General features: G+C 23.0%; 1 pseudogene; it reads right to left on the minus strand.

Annotated features, from left to right (window-relative positions):
* Positions 1 to 3,445: 3,445 nt before the first annotated feature.
* LOC113848441 lies at positions 3,446 to 5,927 on the minus strand (annotated as a pseudogene).
* Between the last annotated feature and the right edge of the window lie 12,199 nt (positions 5,928 to 18,126).

Consider the following 18,126-nt stretch of genomic DNA (forward strand, 5'->3'; position numbering starts at 1 on the left):
TAATTAAAATTAAATAATTCAAATTAAAAAAAATTTAAAGTGATATAATTTAATAAAATGAGTTATTTTAATTTATTTTTATAATTTAATAAATTTATTATACATCTATATATTTTTATTAAAAATTATAGTATTTAATGTTATTAATGTATTAAATTTTATGATATTTTAAATTTTTTAATATATACTTAAAGACACATGTTAAAAATATTAATATTATGTTTGGTATGTATTATTTTTAATAAAATAAAAATTACTTATATATATATATATATATAAAAGTAATTTTATATATATATATATATATATATATATATGCGCGCGTGTGAGTCTACGGTAATTCAATTCGTAAATTTCTTGTCTTATTCAAAGGAAAAAAGGCGAACAAAATATTGGCTTATTCTTTAGGGTAGGATAAAAGAATAATAAGCTATAAGGTATTTTTTATTATCAAACTTTGCAAATAGGAGTGAAAAATATAGTAAGAAGTGCTTTAGTTTTTACAGTACTTAAGCAACCCTACTTATAAGCAATGATAACGTGGATGGTCTTTTTATTAAATATATAAGTTAAAAACTCAAATAAAAAATTATATACTATAATTTCTTTATTAAACATTAAAAACATAAATTTATTGAACATATATTAAAAAAAAGTTTTTTTAAAATTTAAGATAAGCAATAGGCTTCAAAGTTGTTCACATATTCATTACCTTAAATCATTTCTGATCTTCCTGTATTGATTTTTCTCCCCTCAGTTATTGTTAGGGAAGTGGACAAAGGGAGGAACCCCGTAACCTTCGTCTTGAAACAATTCTCTTAGGGATATATTTTTTATTCGAAAAGCAGAATTTGTGGATGAAATAAGAAATAAAACAGAGAACAATGAGATAATTTGGTTATTAAATGTGGTTGCCTTTGTATGAAAATATAAGCATATTTTAGTTGTGAACCCTGTTTAGAAAAAGAATATTGGGTGCTGATGTTTATGGTAATACTGCTATCTTTTTTAAAGCTATTTGCCAAGGAATATTCATTGATATATGTAATGCCACTGGGAAGCAGATGTAGGACATTATACGATCAAGTTTTATAATTGATATATATAAACACGAGAACAAACAAGTTGTTTGGCCAACTTTGGAAGCATCCCAATTTTTGTATAGGGAGAATAATTTTGGCGCATAATTAAAACAAGCCAGTTTCAATATAGTTTTGGATTTTTCTGGTTTTAAAAATGACCCTAATGGGGTCAATTGAGTATAATCAAAGCAAATAGCAAAATAGTCAAGTAAACTTTGGTTGGCACATGAGCAGTGGCATAAGTAGTGATTTTTCTCTTTATAAGGATAAGATTCCCAAACTTGTAGTGATTAATGTAGTGATCAAAGTCTCAATCTGTGGTCTTGACTCAAGAAAATAAGTTCAACAAGTCGAATGTAAAATAATATGTACTTAAGCACTAGCAGACATTGACCCTATTATACAAATGTGTTTTGCAACCTATAGGAATTAATCATGAGTTATGAAAAAATGGAAATTACTTATTTCAAGTAAAACAGATTGAAACATAAATATTTTTTTTCCTCACACCATTGATGTTCCAAAGTCATATTGAAACTCAATTAATTCAAACTGAGTTAAATAGAACTATTAAAAGAGGTAAAATATTTTAATATCAATTATTTTTATTCATTTACTTAAACTTTAAAAAAATTTCCTTATAATTTTTTTAATCTATATAATATTACATAAAATAATAATTTATTTATAATAATTTTTTATTAAAAATTTTAAAAGTCAAAATTTTAATTATTAAATACAGTTTTAATAACAATTTATTATGTATATTTTCTTATCTGAACAACGTTGCACATATTAAAAAAATATATTTAAAACTTAAATTAATTGATGTTAGTAAACATTTATAAATGCTTCTTCACACCTCAACCTATAAAGTTGAAATTATTTATTAAAGAGACAAAGATAGTAAAAATTTATTAAAGTTAATTATTATATATATATATATATATATATATATATTCAATAATATTATGCAAATTAACAGTTTAATTAATAAAATCACATTTTTTTATAATTAATATTATTTAATAAGACGAGTGTAACATTATTATATTTGTAGTAAGTTGATACGGTGATCTTTATACATGCATATAACTGCATGTACGTGGGCGAATATATATTTATAGGCCTGTGCCCGCGACAAAAATTTCACATGGATACAGCTACAGAATGTAATCGAATTATCTAAGATGCTTTTTATTTTTAGAAAATGATTTTTAATTATAAAATTCTTAATTTTTTATTTTTAAATATTTTTATCAAAATTATATAGATATTTAAAAATAAAAAGTTATATAAAGTAAGGTGTCAGTTTTATAATTAAAAAATTAAAATTATTTTTAATAAAATAATTCATGTATCCCAACTATTTTAGGCCATGTGATGTGTAAGACAAAAAAATAAATTTAATTTAAATAAATTTATTTACAATATCACTAAATTATAAATTATTATTCAGTTACAATGATTAATTTTTTATAATAATGATAATACAAATCTAAATATATAGACATATTTTAATTAATTGATTGTATTAAAAAATGTATATTAATAATATATTAAAATTAAATTCTAAAAATTTTGTAATAGTAAAAATAAATGTTGTAAATTAATACTTTAAAGGAATTTAAAATCATGTTAAAAGTATATAAAAATTACACTAAAAATATATTTAATAGTATTTTAATAAAAAAAATTATTTAATTTCCTAACCAGTATTCTCATTTTCCTAGTATAAATATACCCACCTGTCTTATTTTCTAGAGAGCACATGCACTGAAATTTCTCCTTTTTTTTTTAGAATGAACTAATATATCAGTGTTCACAATGATCATTTACTATGACTGCTAAAAGTGCATCACGAGAGATGCGAGGAGAGAGAAGAAAAGATAGAGAATCTTTTATGGTTATAATGAATGAGAGTGACACAGTATTCAATTCTAAGGTTTGAATTGGCCACCCCACCATGCAACTTTCATGACAACTGATCAACAAGAAGCTGGCAAATGTGCTTATGTCATCAGAATATATAAATCACTATCCCCAAACAAAAAGCAAATAACCAAGTCTTCAAGACCCCACAAACCACATTGTCCACACCATGCATGAACCTTAATAAACAAAGACCAAAAGAGCACATTGTCGAAAATATCTTTAATCATTTTTATTTGCTTAATTCAAATTTTGACCTAAACTAGGTAGTTCTTATGTATGAACATAACAAAAGAATAAAATACTTCTATTTCTTTTTTTATGAGCTAAAATACTACTAAATTATACTAGAAAATTGTCAGCTAGCTCTTTTCTTCACAAGTTTTTCCTTTAATCTGTTTTTAACATAATATCCCACGGTTACTATAGAACTAGACAACATTTTGATTGAGTCAATTAGGCTTAATGTCACCATAGCTAAAATCAACCCACTCAGGATAGCAACTTGGAGCAAATTCACCAGCCCTCTCATGGCCGTAGTTAAGACCATTGACAAAATCATAAGGATATCCAAAGCCAAAATCCATGAACATCTCGTTAGATTCACCACCAGCATGTTCCGGAAAAGATACACTCTTGTTGTTGTTCAGTGCAATTGAAGTTGAATCTGAAATGCTTGAACCTTCTTGAGACAATGACACCAGGGGCTTATTATTGGTCATTGAACTTGCACCAATTTCTGAGACAACATCCATGACCTCTGGACTGTACAATTGATCACTAGCTTGGTCAAAATTCATGTTTTTTTCATTAATGTTGAATCCATAACTAGTAACATCTGAGATTGGCAGCACTGAGGGTGAAGAATTTTGGTTTTGTGAAGCAGGGAAATCTGAATTTGGGGTCTTAACATTTTGGGTTAGTAATGGTTTGGTTGAAGGATGAGTGTCATTGTCAGTCAATGGTTTGAGGCTAATTTTTCCTGCCAGTATCTTCTTCTTCAGTTTGGTGTTCCAGTAGTTTTTCACATCATTGTCTGTTCTGCCAGGAAGTCGAGAGGCTATGGCTGACCATCTGGACATGCAAGAACACAAATTTCATTAGAGTGTCACATAGCTTATACTTAGGAAAATGATTGTGCATTAGTGTAAGCGATCACTAACTTTAAGAATGGATTTGATTCATAAAGTGTAGAGTTATACTTCCTAATTAAAAAATTAACAATTATAATTTAATATGGTCATAGTTTATTATATACATGTTTACATTTCATCTTGATACCTCCATTAATTTTTACAACTTACACTGTTTAATTATACACATCACTTTATTGAAGCTAAGTTTGAAAGTTAATTGAAATAATTTAGAAATAAGTTTTATTAATTTTTTTTACATTTCTTAATAAATTTTTTATTATTTTATAACGCATGCGTTAAATGAAAAAATATATACATTTATTATCTTGAAAACATAAATATCGTTTAATATTTTATTTAATCATTAAAAAAATTATAAAAATATATACATTTATTATCTTGAAAACGTAAATATCTTTTAATATTTTATTTATTAATAAAAAAATTTGTAAAAGTAAATATATTTATTGTCTTCAAAAATCATTTAATATTTTTATTTAATAATATTTAATAATTAAAAAAATCCGTAAAAGTAAATACATTTATTATTTTAAAAACGTAAATATCGTTTAATATTTTATTTAATAAAAAATTCATAAAAATATATATTTATTATCTTATAAATGTAAAAGTCATTTAATATTTGTATTGAATTATAAAAAAAATTCGTAAAAGTACATACATTTATTATTTTAAAAACATAAAAATTATTTAATAATTAAAAAAATTCGTAAAAGTAAGAAGATTTAGGATTATTGTTTGAAAAACACTTGCCTGCTTCCCATTTGGCTATAGAGGGAGCAAATGATGTTGTCCTCTTCTTCAGTAAAACCTCCATGTTTGATGTTTGGCCTTAGATAATTGAGCCATCGTAGACGGCAACTCTTGCCACACCGTCTAAGGCCTGCATATAATAGTATATACCATGACGTGATATTTTGAAAATAAAAAGAAAAGACAGAAAGAGAGAGAGGGAGAAAGAAAAAATCAAAGTAAATAGTTGACAATTTAAGGTTTGCTAATCACGCAAATATTTTATGTAAATAAAAATGTTAGTAGATTGAGAGATTGATTAAGAGAGTAGAACAGAGGAAACTCCCAATCCTTGTTTCATGGTGTGTAGGGTTCTCAAGGTATTTAAGATTATGCCCCCATATTAAGGAAACATGACATATGCTGAAAAACATAGGTGTCTACTAGTGGTCTCGGAAATTGCACAAATGGTGGAAATGGAAATAGATAAAAACACCAGCATTTGTCTGTGTGTAGCTCAAACTGAAATTGAAGAAGCAACAATGAAAATGATAATTGAAAATCAAGTAAAATGCATGTATCAGTAACACAGAAATCCCAAGCTTTATTATTCATGTTGAATGAAGCAAAATAAAAAATCATGTTAATTTTCTGGAGATGGGTAGCCAAGAGAAGTTTTAGAACAATCTATGCAAATGGGAAGTGAAAAAAAAAAATCATTGATTATTCCCATTTTAGAAAACTTGCTTTCTTTTCATTTTCATGGCTTGTTGGTTGCCCTTGAATTGGAAGAAAAATATGAGCAAGTATTAATTAATGAAAATGGGTGCCCAAAAAAAAGCAAGTGTTAGAATAATCAATGTATGCTAATGGGAAGAGAAAAAAGACCAGCTTTTTTTGGCAATGATATCCAATTTCCACCAGTGCCATGAGCCTCTACATAAGTCTTGAGAGTTGCATCTTCTTCAGGAGACCATGGTCCTCTCTTAACGTTGGCTTTGTCACAGCAAGGAGCTCTTCCCATGGCCACTCTCACTCAGAGACTCCAACTAAAGAAAGAAAGAAGAATGACATCTAAGGCTTCACTGGTGAGGATCTTATAAAGATGGTGTCATCTGAAGCTGCGGGACCCAGTCAACTACTGGACAAAACAATGTATTTAACTAGTATTAATTAATAAGATTAGATGTGAAACATTGAGATTGTTAAAAGGTTAGTAAAATCCAATTTCAGTTCAAATCCTAGGCTTCTTTTATCCTAGAAATGAGTGTTTAGTCCAACGTTTATTCTGAGCAACTTTTCTTTTGTAATGTATTGACAGTTTTAACTCCCCTTTTCTTTTCCTTTTTTTTCTAGAATATTAAAATTCAAACGTTCATTAAAATATATTTAGTGATACATTTTTGAGTGATTAAAGTTTATTTTACAAGTTAAAAGCTTATTTAAGAAAAATAATATTATATGTTTGATAAAATAACTATTTTAATTAAATGTATATTTTTTTAAAATGTTCCTCTACGGAATATCTTAGCTTTCTAACTTCTACCTAAATATATTATTTTTCTATTTTTATTCATTATATTGTTTTTTATAATTTGTCATTCACTTATTTATTTTTTTATCGTTTAAATAATAATATAAATTCATTTATATTATCTCATTTTATGGAAATAAAATATTTTATAAACATGAATAAAATTTTGATAATATCATCTTATTTTTTAAAATGGTAAATAATTTCAAATAAATAAAAAATTGTCAATTTATAAGTGAAAAAAAATCAAATTCCATTTATTTTAATAATTTTATCTGAAATATTTTTTGCTAATCCGAAATATTTTTTTTAATCTACCTGTTTTATTATTATTATATTTTATTTTAATTATTTGTATAAAAAATTAAACGGCTATTAAACTATGATAAAAAAAATGCTAAGAAGATGACATCTCCAATCCTATTGGGCAGAGTGCCACTGGGCATAATATATTTTATAAATTTATATTATTTAATTTTATTACACTTAATAAAATTCTAAAAAAATTTGAATTTATAAAAAAATTAAATATAATGTTAGAGATATAAAATTTTAATTTAACAACTAATTTTATGATAAAATCTTCTAATAAAAATTATAAAATCATATAATTATTATAATAATTTATATTGATACAATTTCATTTTCTCAATTTAAAAATATAATTATTAAATTTATTTTATGAAATGCTTTTAATTTAATCAGTTAACTTATGATTTTTTATCTTTTAATTTATATATATATATATATATATATATATATATATATATATTATGAAAAAAACTGGTTGTGATATAACATTGAATACTATATTAATTAAATATAATATTTTTATATCTTTGATACTTTTATATAAAATATAATTTTATTAATTTAACAGTTAAATTTTAAATATATATTATTTTATTAATAGAAGTCAGTTCAAGTGATAAGTTATTCAGTAAGATTTCAAGTTCAACTCACTACGTTTAAATGCGTGACTAAAATATATATATATATATATATATATATATATAATTTTAATTATATGTGTTAAATTTTATTAAAATTAAATCATTATAAAAATACAATTAAAACTATTTTTATTTTATATATTTTATAAAAAATAATAATAATAATAATTTATTTTTTAATTATTGTGTTTAATTGCTCATTTATTTCAGTTATTATATGTTTAAATATATATTAAAAAATATTTTTAATTGCTATGAAAATATTTTAAATGCAACATTAATATAGCATTAAATATCATATTTATTAAATACAGTAAATAATTAATAAAATAATATAATTAAATGTTGTGCTATTAAATATAATATATTTATTAAATGCTTGAATTTTCATATTTATGAAAAGGTAATTGTTAGGATGTCTTTTCATTTTATAAGATTTTTATGTCTTAACCAATAAAAAATAAACGCGTACAAAACAACTGTCCACTTTATGAGTTGATTTTTTTTAATTTAAATAACTTTTTAAAATTTGTAATATTAATAAAATTTTTCAAGGTCAATAACTCAGTTACATAAAATATTTAGTGTATATTTTTAAAAAATTTTAAAAAGTAGTTTCATGTAAAATATATTTTTTAGGATGTTAAAAATATGCTTGCTATGTGTTAAATATTCTAAGAAATGTTGTGCAATGTTTTATAGAAATGTTTTTATCTGTTTAAATACATTTTTTAAATATTAACTTATAAAATGATTTTTATTTGATAATTGATTAATTTTATTTATACTATTAAATAAATTGATGTTTATTTAATGATTTTAAAGTTAAAATAAATTTTAAAAAAATTGATATAAAAAGTTTACAATACAACTTAAATGAGACTTATTCTACCACATTGACAATTTTACCATCCTATTCTCTTATATATTCTCTTATATCCTCAATGTGATGTATGTTTATTATAGTTCTTATTAGGTAAAAGGTTGTAAAGATGTGAATGAAGTATGAGGGGGAAAAAATAAAAAAAGAGGAATAATGATTATAAAGAAAAAAAAAGTCATAAGAGATAAAAAAAAAAAAAGTGAACATTATTATATTCTTTAACTTATAAAAATATTTTAAATAACTCTTTTTTGTCAAAAATGTTAATAAATCATTGTTCATTTTTTTCATTTTAATAAACTTCATAAAAATATAATATATTTCATAGAATTTTTTTATTGCCTTTTCTTTTTCTTTTTTCTTTCTTTTACACCTTATTGACACATTCACAATTAGGGATGAAAATCATAAATAAGTCTGATCTGTTTAATAATTTTAAAACTTGAACCTCACCTGTTTGTCATAGGTTTTTTTATTAAGTATAGATTAGCCGTTTTAAAAGTCTGATTTGATCTGTTAGTCTTTTTAATAACCAACTTTATATTGAAACATTTAATAGGTCATCAAACTTCTTTGTAAATAGACTATTAAACTATCTAAATAGATTTTTTTTTTTTAAAAAAAAAGTCATAACATTTATATATAAATTAAATTATTAAAATTTAATTAATTGATAAAATTAAAATTTATTTATATTGACCTATTAGAATTGCCTCCTAAAATCTATAATTGTCTTAAGAAATCCAATATTCATACATTATTAGAACTTTTTTCTCTTAGAAGGTATGTAGAAGAGACTTTCTTCAACTCTAACAAAAAGTATTGTAGTTTTTAATTTAAGATTTTATTATTTTAAAATTTAATTGATTTAATATATTATTATATTATAATTTTTATATAAAATTATTTAATATATTATTATAAATTTTAAATAGGCTATTCTAATAGGCCTAATAAATTTTTTATTAAGCTCAAGTTTGGCAATAGACTTTTTAAAAAATTTAAATTAAACCTATTAATCAAATAGGCTAAGCCGGATTAGGTTTTAAAAAGACTAGGTCTTAAGCTCTTGTTTGACGCTTTGACTTGTTTTCATCCTTATTCACAACTTATTTCCTTTCTTCTTTTTTTTATCTTTTCTTTTATTTTTTTTCCTTTTTTCACCTCTAAATATCATTGTTGTTGCCATATTCCTTAGTTTTCCTGTGAATCCAAGACCCAATCCAAAAATTTACTAAAAATAAAAGTCTTAAAAGGGGTAAGAAATAATATGTAAAGATAGAAATAAGGATATGAGAAAATAAAAAAGAGGACTTTTTTTTTTTAGAATTCAAAGAAGAAAGAAAAAGGTTGGTGATAATATGGAGAAGAGGTAAAAGAAGGAAGAAAAAAAGAAAAAAAAAATAAGCAACTAAAAAATTAGTAAGAATATAATATATTTTTATTAAAATTTACATTGAAGAAGATGATGAATAGTAATTTAAAAAATATACATTTTTTATGAATTTTTTTATTTTAATCACTTTTATAAATTAAGGGACCGAAATAAAAAAATGTTAAACAAATAAATCAAAACAAAATAAAAAATTAATAGACTAATTTTTTAATTTAGCCTAATTTTTAACATAATCTTTATGACAAGAATAGATTTATTTTTAAAATAATTTTTAAAAATTTCAGAATCAAAATTAAATAAAAAAAACTTAGAAGACCAAACAAAAATAAAATTGATAAAATTAAGAGTTGAAGTAATAATTTATTAATTTAATCTAGTTTTAGAAATAAAAATATAAAATAATAACATGATACTATAATAAATAAATACAAAATAAGATTATAAAATTAATAAATCATAATAATTTTTTGTTACAATAATTAGAAAATAGAAAAATAATTTAGCATTAAAGGTACTATTATTTCTATACTTTATCCAAATTATATTATTCATTACTTTATTTAGTTGAATATTGCTTTATTGCCATTTCTAATTTTTTTTATAATTGGCTGTTTTTTAAATTTATCATAATATTATATATATATATATATATATATATATATATATATATATATATAATATACAAGTAAGAAAGGGTATCAATATCATTAAATAGTATAGGCATTTTAGAATTTCTTTTCTAAAATAATTTATTATTTAAAAATATAGTTTAAATTATACATTTACTTTGACACACATTTACGAATTGGTCCCTATATTTTAAAAAGTTATATTTTCATTCTTATGATTATAAAGACATTAACAATGGAAGAAATTAAATTATAACATTAGTTATTTTAAGTATATATACTAACACATTTTTTTTAACTATATGAACTAAAATATAGGTTTTTTTAAATATAAGAATTAATTTAAATTTTAATCAATTATAATTTTAAAAAAGTTGCATAATTTGAATTTGAGTATCATAATTAGGTATTTATGCAACTTTTGTAAGGACTAATCATCTAACTAAACTTATATTTTTATATGATATACAAGTTTAAATATGTGATTGGTTTTTATAAATATAACATATTTTGCAATAATTTTTTATAAATTTTTTATTAGAATTTAATCTTTGAAATATTAAGAAGTTAAGATTTTGTCTTACTGTTAATTCTTTTCTGTTAAGTGCTAAGTTAGTTAATATAAAACTAGTTCAACACTTTTACGTGTTAAATTTTTAATATTTTATTATTTAAAAAATATTTATAAATAAGTCTCTAAAAATATTTTAAATATTTACAAATAAGTCTCTTTTCCTTCTCATCCCCTTACGGGCTACCCTTCCCCACACCTTCACTCCTTCTCCTTTCCTTTTACCCTACCCACACCTTTAACCCTTCCTATTCCCTTTTATTCCACCTGACACTCCTAACCCCAACTTTCCCCTTCCTCTCTTCGCTACCCCACTCCACACCTTATGTAACAACATAGTTCATGTAGTCCATGAAAAAGCTTCTACCTTTGATATTGATGATGTTTAAATCTTGTTTATGTAATAACATAGTTAATTTTGAAGCACATAGGTTGTTTCATGTCTTGAACAAGACATAAGTTTACATGCAATTTTTTGTTAGGAAAGAGAGAGAGAGGATATGGTGGATGATGGGTGCTAGGCAAGCGGGGAGGATGTGGAGAAAAAAAATGGTAAGTGGGATAAGATTGAAAACTAAATTGTAAATATTTAAAATGTGTCTATGAACTTATTTATAAATATTAATTTTAAATATTAAAAAATTAAAATGATGTGATATGATACTTAGAATGTTGAACTGACTCTTCGTCAGTTAATTCAACACTTAATATAAAAAAGTTGATAGTAAAGACTAAATTCTAACTTTTTAACATTTTATGAATTAAATCTTAATAAAAAAATTTATAAAGACTTATCACAAAATATGATATATTTATAAGAACTAATCACATATTTAAGATTATATCAAAACATGTATTTTAACAAATTATAATTATATTTAAGATATGTAATTACACTATTCCTCAAAATCTTAGAAGATCACTTTTATTATATGAATAAGTTCATAAATTTTCTATCATAATATAAATAAGTAATTCTTATTATATCGACTCAAAATCTCATTAATTAGTTTTTTTTACTACTTTCTCTGTAAATGGATAAAAAAAATCAACGTATCTAGTCTCTTTTTTTTTTCTTCTATTAAATCAACTTAAAAAAACTAGATAAGCTTAAATATATTTTTTTGTCTGTGATAAAAAGTATTTATCATATGTGAATTATTCTTTATATTTTATTAATTATAATTTTTTATTAATTTATGTATTTACCAAATAACAAGTCAATAAGTTTTATTAATAAATATATATGATTTTAAACTATAAATGATATTTAACTTAAATATATAAGTTTTCAGTATTTTTGAAATTCACAATTCTTTTATTTGGTGACTCATTTTTAATTTTTTAGACAAATTCACAAAATAATATTTTTTTAATTTTTAGTTAAAATATACTTTCAGTTCATATAGTTAACACTTATTTATAAATTATTCCTTACATTTTTAAAAAATTAATGTTTTAGTTCTTATATAGGTATTTTATTTTGTTTTAGTTTTTTTTGTTATAATATTATTAATGTGGACTAAAATGTAAATAATAGAGAACAAAATGTAACAAAATGCTTGTTTAAGGTCTAAAATGTAACTTTTTTAAGTATAAAAATTATTTAATAAATGAATGTCAACTATAGAGACCAAATATATAATTTAACTAAAAATTAATTACAAAATAATAAAATTTTAATTAATTTTGATGTTTAATAATTAATTTATGTAAACTATTATCTCTATATATATACATATATATAATTCTTATCTTTAATTATTTTCATGAAAATATTTTAAAATAAAAACCTTATTTTTATACCATAATACTTTTGAAAATTATTAGATTTTTTTATTATATGCAAACAATTTATTTTTATTATTTTTTATCCACCTTAAAATTATATAATATATTATAAAAAGTTAAAGGAAAAATTTGGAAGAGGTTATGACTATTTATAAATTCTTTATGCTTTATTTTAATAAATTTAATGGTTAAATTTATGATATGATAAATTTTTTTAAAAAAATTATTGAATAAATATTTAAATAAATTATATATTTAAATATATCCAAAATAAAAAATAATATAAAATTTTTAATTAAATACACATACAATGTAAACCGTTTGGTCATCATCTAATCATAATGATTATTGAGAATTATTGTATTTTGTAATAACTATTTTTATTTTTATATTTTTTTACTATTCAAGATGGCTAAAAGCCTAAAAGAACCAAAATAGAGATTAAGAACCCAACCTAGGGTCCAAACACCTAAAGAATTAAGACACATAAAAGGAAGAAAGGACTAAATCAATACAAGATCAAGTTAAGGAATCTTCTAATTTTAACTTATAATAACTCCTTTAAAAGTAATATTTTTTTATTTTTTTAAATTGATTAACAATGTAGAAAATTTAACACGGCAATATATTAAAATTAAAATTTTTTTATATAAAATAAATTAGGTTAAATTATCTTTCATTATGAATAAAATTACAAGTTTTAAATAAATAATTTACATATCTTTATATGTTTTATTTAGAATATAATTAACACAAACTTCAAATGTTTGATATTATGAAATTAATTTTGGTAAAATTAATATTTTCGTCCTCCAATTTTAAGATAAATTTTAATTTTGTTCTCAAACTTTTTTTTTGTCTATTTTAATTTTAACTTTAAAAAAATATTTCAAATATATATATTTTTTTATTAAAAATTACTAATTCTTGTTTCTATTTTATTTTTCTTGACAAGAAATTGAAAGAGATATTTGATAACTACCATTGAAAACATATGAAATTATTTTAGCTGCAATTTAAAATATGAAGAAAAGAAAAGCAAAAGATAAAACTTATGAATACACTTGTCAAATTTTTATTCAGCATCTATCATAAATATCTATTATTTACTTCATCTATCACAAATATCTATTATTTACTTATTCTTAAATCAAGTTTCACATGTTAGAAAAAATATACAAGAAGAATAATATTGATGAGGAAAATTCATTAAAAGTGTGTATAATTGTTTGTCTAAATAAATAAAATTTGCAACAACTAACATTGGATTATAATGGTATTGCAAATTAGCATGCATTTAAGCAATAAAAATTAATTAACTCTAACTTCCAGTATTTTAACATGCAACAGTAGAGTTGTAGAACGGTTTATATAAAAAGAAAAGGCAATAAATAAATTGAATCAACTATCCAAAAATATATGTTCAGTAATTCTAATGAAAGGAGGAATACCCGATTGAAAAAATATGAAATTGAAAAAATTCAAATGAATCACAAAATATATCAATACTCAAAATACACCTACAAATAATTTCTCTAAAACATTGAATCTCTTTTAGTCTTTTTATATTAAGCGCATTGAAACACAAAATAAAAACAAGAGAAAAAAAAGAAGGAAAGAGCAAGAAGAAATGAGAGAGACAAAGAAGAAAAGGGAAGGAGAAGAAGAAGAAAATGAAGAAGTGATTGAGATGTAAACCAAAAATATGAAGATGATGATAAACAATATACTCATAGTACACATAACAAAAAATGACAAAAACTTTCAACAGATTTAGTTTTTTTAATAAAAAATAACTTGTTTAAAATATTTTTACAAGTTAGAGGATTAAAATGAAAAAAAATTGAAAGATAAAATTAAAATTTACTTTAAAATTAAAGGACAAAATACTAATTTTATCATTAATTTTTACTTGTATAATAAAAATATTAAATTATGATTAAAATAGCAAAAGATTTTATATATTTAATCATTTGTTTAAGTTTTATATACATGTTTTCAGTTTATGCCTGTTTTATTATGATTATTTTTTGTTCACGTCTACATGTATTTCATCACTAGTCATCTGTTCACTATATTGATTGCAAGAAACGAGGTGCTAGAAAAATATAGGAGTCAAATTTGATTTGTTTATGCGAACTGATCGTTTGAATAAACATTTTCCCTGATTGGATTGTTGATTACGAATCCTTTTTTCTTTGTTTGGCTTGTATTTGATGACACAACTTAATATGATTAAAAAGTTTGCTAATTTATAAATCGTTTCTATTTGAAAAAATAATTAAAAATATTTTTATTTAAAAAATAATGTTTAATAATCATATATAAAGGTTAATAAATTTTATTAAAAATAATGTTTAAAATTATCAATGTCCAATGACAGATGATAAAAAAAATGTATAACTTTATTAGAAATTACAATAACACATAAAATTTATTACATAATATAATAATATAAAATGATAAAATATGAGAGTTATACAAAGATAAGATATAATACGAGAATTATTATATTTAATAATATATTTGATATACATTCAGATAATAAAGTCTTTTTATTTAATATTTGAGATAAAAAAAAGCAATAAAAAAATATAAATTATATTCAAATGATAAAATTACTCTTTTTACTAAAATTAATATATTTTTAAATTTTAATATAATTTTTATTAAAACAATGAAAATCAAATACAAATTTAATTTTTAAAATTTATATTAATTTTAATAAAAGATTAAATTTGTCATTTCAATATGGAATATGATAGAATAATGTTCGGTTAATGAAAATGATATGATAGGAAATAATATAATACTAGAGTTGGATAAATATAAAATATGATAAAAGAAAGGATATATATTTTTGTCCTATTATATATTTGATATGCATTAGGATAGTAAAAGAAATAATACCATGTCATTCCGTTTATTAATAAAACAAAACAAAATAAGATATAAATTATATTTAAATGATAAAATTTATCTTTTATAAAAATTAATGATTTTTTACAAATTATTTAACTTTTTGACTTTTTAATATATATTAAAAATAAAAAAAATAAATATATTTTATAAAAATAAAATTAGTATTTTTGTCGCTTAATTTTGAAGTAAGTTTTGATTTTAACCTTCTAATTCTTTTATGTTAAAACTCTAACTTTATTAAAAGGTTTTATAATTTTTTTCATATATATTATGTAAGTATTGTTCATCGTCTTCTTCAAATATGTTCTTTCCGCCTTTTTCTTGTTCCGCAAACCACTCTTCTTCATGATAGTCTTAATTTGCTAAACTTTGAGTGTGTTATGCATTTTAATGATGTGCTAGTTCTGAAAACTTATAATACTTTTTTTAAAAGTTCCTTTGAGAATGCTTTGACATGCACATTTCTTTGTCAAATCTATCTCCATTGTTCTGCAATTGTAAAGGGTGAAACTTGTCAATACATGCATTTTCCCAACCAGCTACAAATTATTCTTGGGACAACTTTATTTTACCATCCTTGTTCAAGCTTTATCATTCAGTTCTGCTGTATAGAACTCCTTATGATCATCTTTAGAACAAGTAAAGGTGATGCTTGAAGTGGAAATAAACCTTTTATATGAATCGAAATATATCCATACTTATGACTTCTTTTTTAATGTTTTTCTTTTTCAAGCCAAGTAATAATAACAACATATTTTCTAACACATTCTTTGTAACATGCATCTCACTATTGATTAAAATTTATTAAAAATACAAAAATTATGTGAGTCTCACTCTTTCTTACTCTTAAATTAATATTTTTTTCTCATATTTTTTTAGTTTTCAATAAATTTTAATCAATAATAAATAATGTGTTATTAAAATTCTTTTTTCAAATTTAATAGATGAAGAGATACTTAAACTACTTTGAAAGTTCACGAAATCATAGCTTATCAATCCTTTAACATTAAAGAAGTTGATATGATTTTTTAAATTATCACCTCATCTAAAGCACTAAATTGCTAAAGTAGATCACAGTTTAATATATTTATTATACTATTTTTTTTCATTGTTATACCTAAACTCTACTATTCTCTGTTATTAGCACTTATTAGAAAGCTCCCAGTTTGAACCTACAACATTTCCACAAAAAAACTTAGTAGTATTCAAGCTTTTTGATAAAGTTTACACGTGTGTGGCTTTTAAGCTCAAATGGATATAGTATTGGGCGGCTCTTACATGTTGAACAATTACAAATCAACATAAAAAAAAAAAATGAAAACAAAGGAGAAACAAAGGGAGAAGGATAAAGAAAAAAAAAAAGGATAAAGAAGATGAAAATGTTGACTGAGCCAGTATCTTTTAGACTAAAAGTAAACACTTAAAGTTTGTCAGTTTCATTGTTTTTCAAATGCGTTGTTCTTTTGTTACACTACGTTTAAGACTTTGCTGTTAGTACGTGGGATAGTTGCCTATTTTCTAGTTCAATCAGTTGTAGAGCTAAGCCTATAAACTTGGCTCGTTTCTATTTGATTTGGATAACACAAAAACTCAGTTTCTGTGCACTAACAACTGGCATCAGAGCTGGTTAGACATAAATGAAAGGAAGCAGCAGACTTCAATCATGGCGAATACGGATAGCAATTTCGTGCAACCAGCAATTCCAAAATTGAATGAGCATTACGACCATTGGGCAATGTTAATGGAGAACTTCCTAAGATCGAAAGAGTACTGGAATCTTATAGATTCATCCAGGGATTCCACAACATATTGATGGGGCTGTCATACCAGATAATGAGAAGAAAAATTTGGAGTAGTTGAAATTAAAAGATTTAGAGGTGAAAAACTATTTGTTTCAAGCTATCGACCGAACTGTGCTTGAAACAAATTTAAAAATGGGGACGTCGAAGGAGATTTGGGACTCATTGAAACAAAAATACCAAGGTACTGCTAGAGTGAAACGAGCTCAGCTACAGGCTCTAAGATGTGAATGGGAGATTTTACAAATGAAGAATGGAGAATCAATTAGTGTAGTGTGTTCCATTGAAGAGTCTCATGATTTGGATTCCATGACTGTAGATGAGCTCCAAAGCAGTCTTTCAGTGCATGAGCAGCGAATGAATGACCACAATTCACATGAAGAACAAGCATTGAAGGTTGCACAAGAAGAGGCAAGCATTGGTCGTGGTCGAGGAAGAAGTGTTTTTCGAGGCAGAGCTGCACGAGGAAAAGGTAGAGGCAGAGGAGGTAGACAACCTATAGACAGGGTAAAAATACAGTGCTATTACTGTCATGAGTTTGGACATTTTCAAAGTGAATGCCCAAAGAAGCCACAAGACAGCAGAGCAAATTATGTTGAAGGTGGTGAAGAAGCAGTGTTACTCATGGCACAACTTTCAACAGATGAAAAGTCAAATGTACAAGGGATGTGGTTCATTGATTCAGGTTGCAGCAATCATATGACAGGTAGAAAGGACTGGTTTTCCTCTATTGATTCTTCCTTTT

Source organism: Abrus precatorius, unplaced genomic scaffold (genome assembly GCF_003935025.1).
Source record: "Abrus precatorius isolate BTA unplaced genomic scaffold, Abrus_2018 Scaffold8, whole genome shotgun sequence".
Classification (NCBI taxonomy): domain Eukaryota; kingdom Viridiplantae; phylum Streptophyta; class Magnoliopsida; order Fabales; family Fabaceae; genus Abrus; species Abrus precatorius.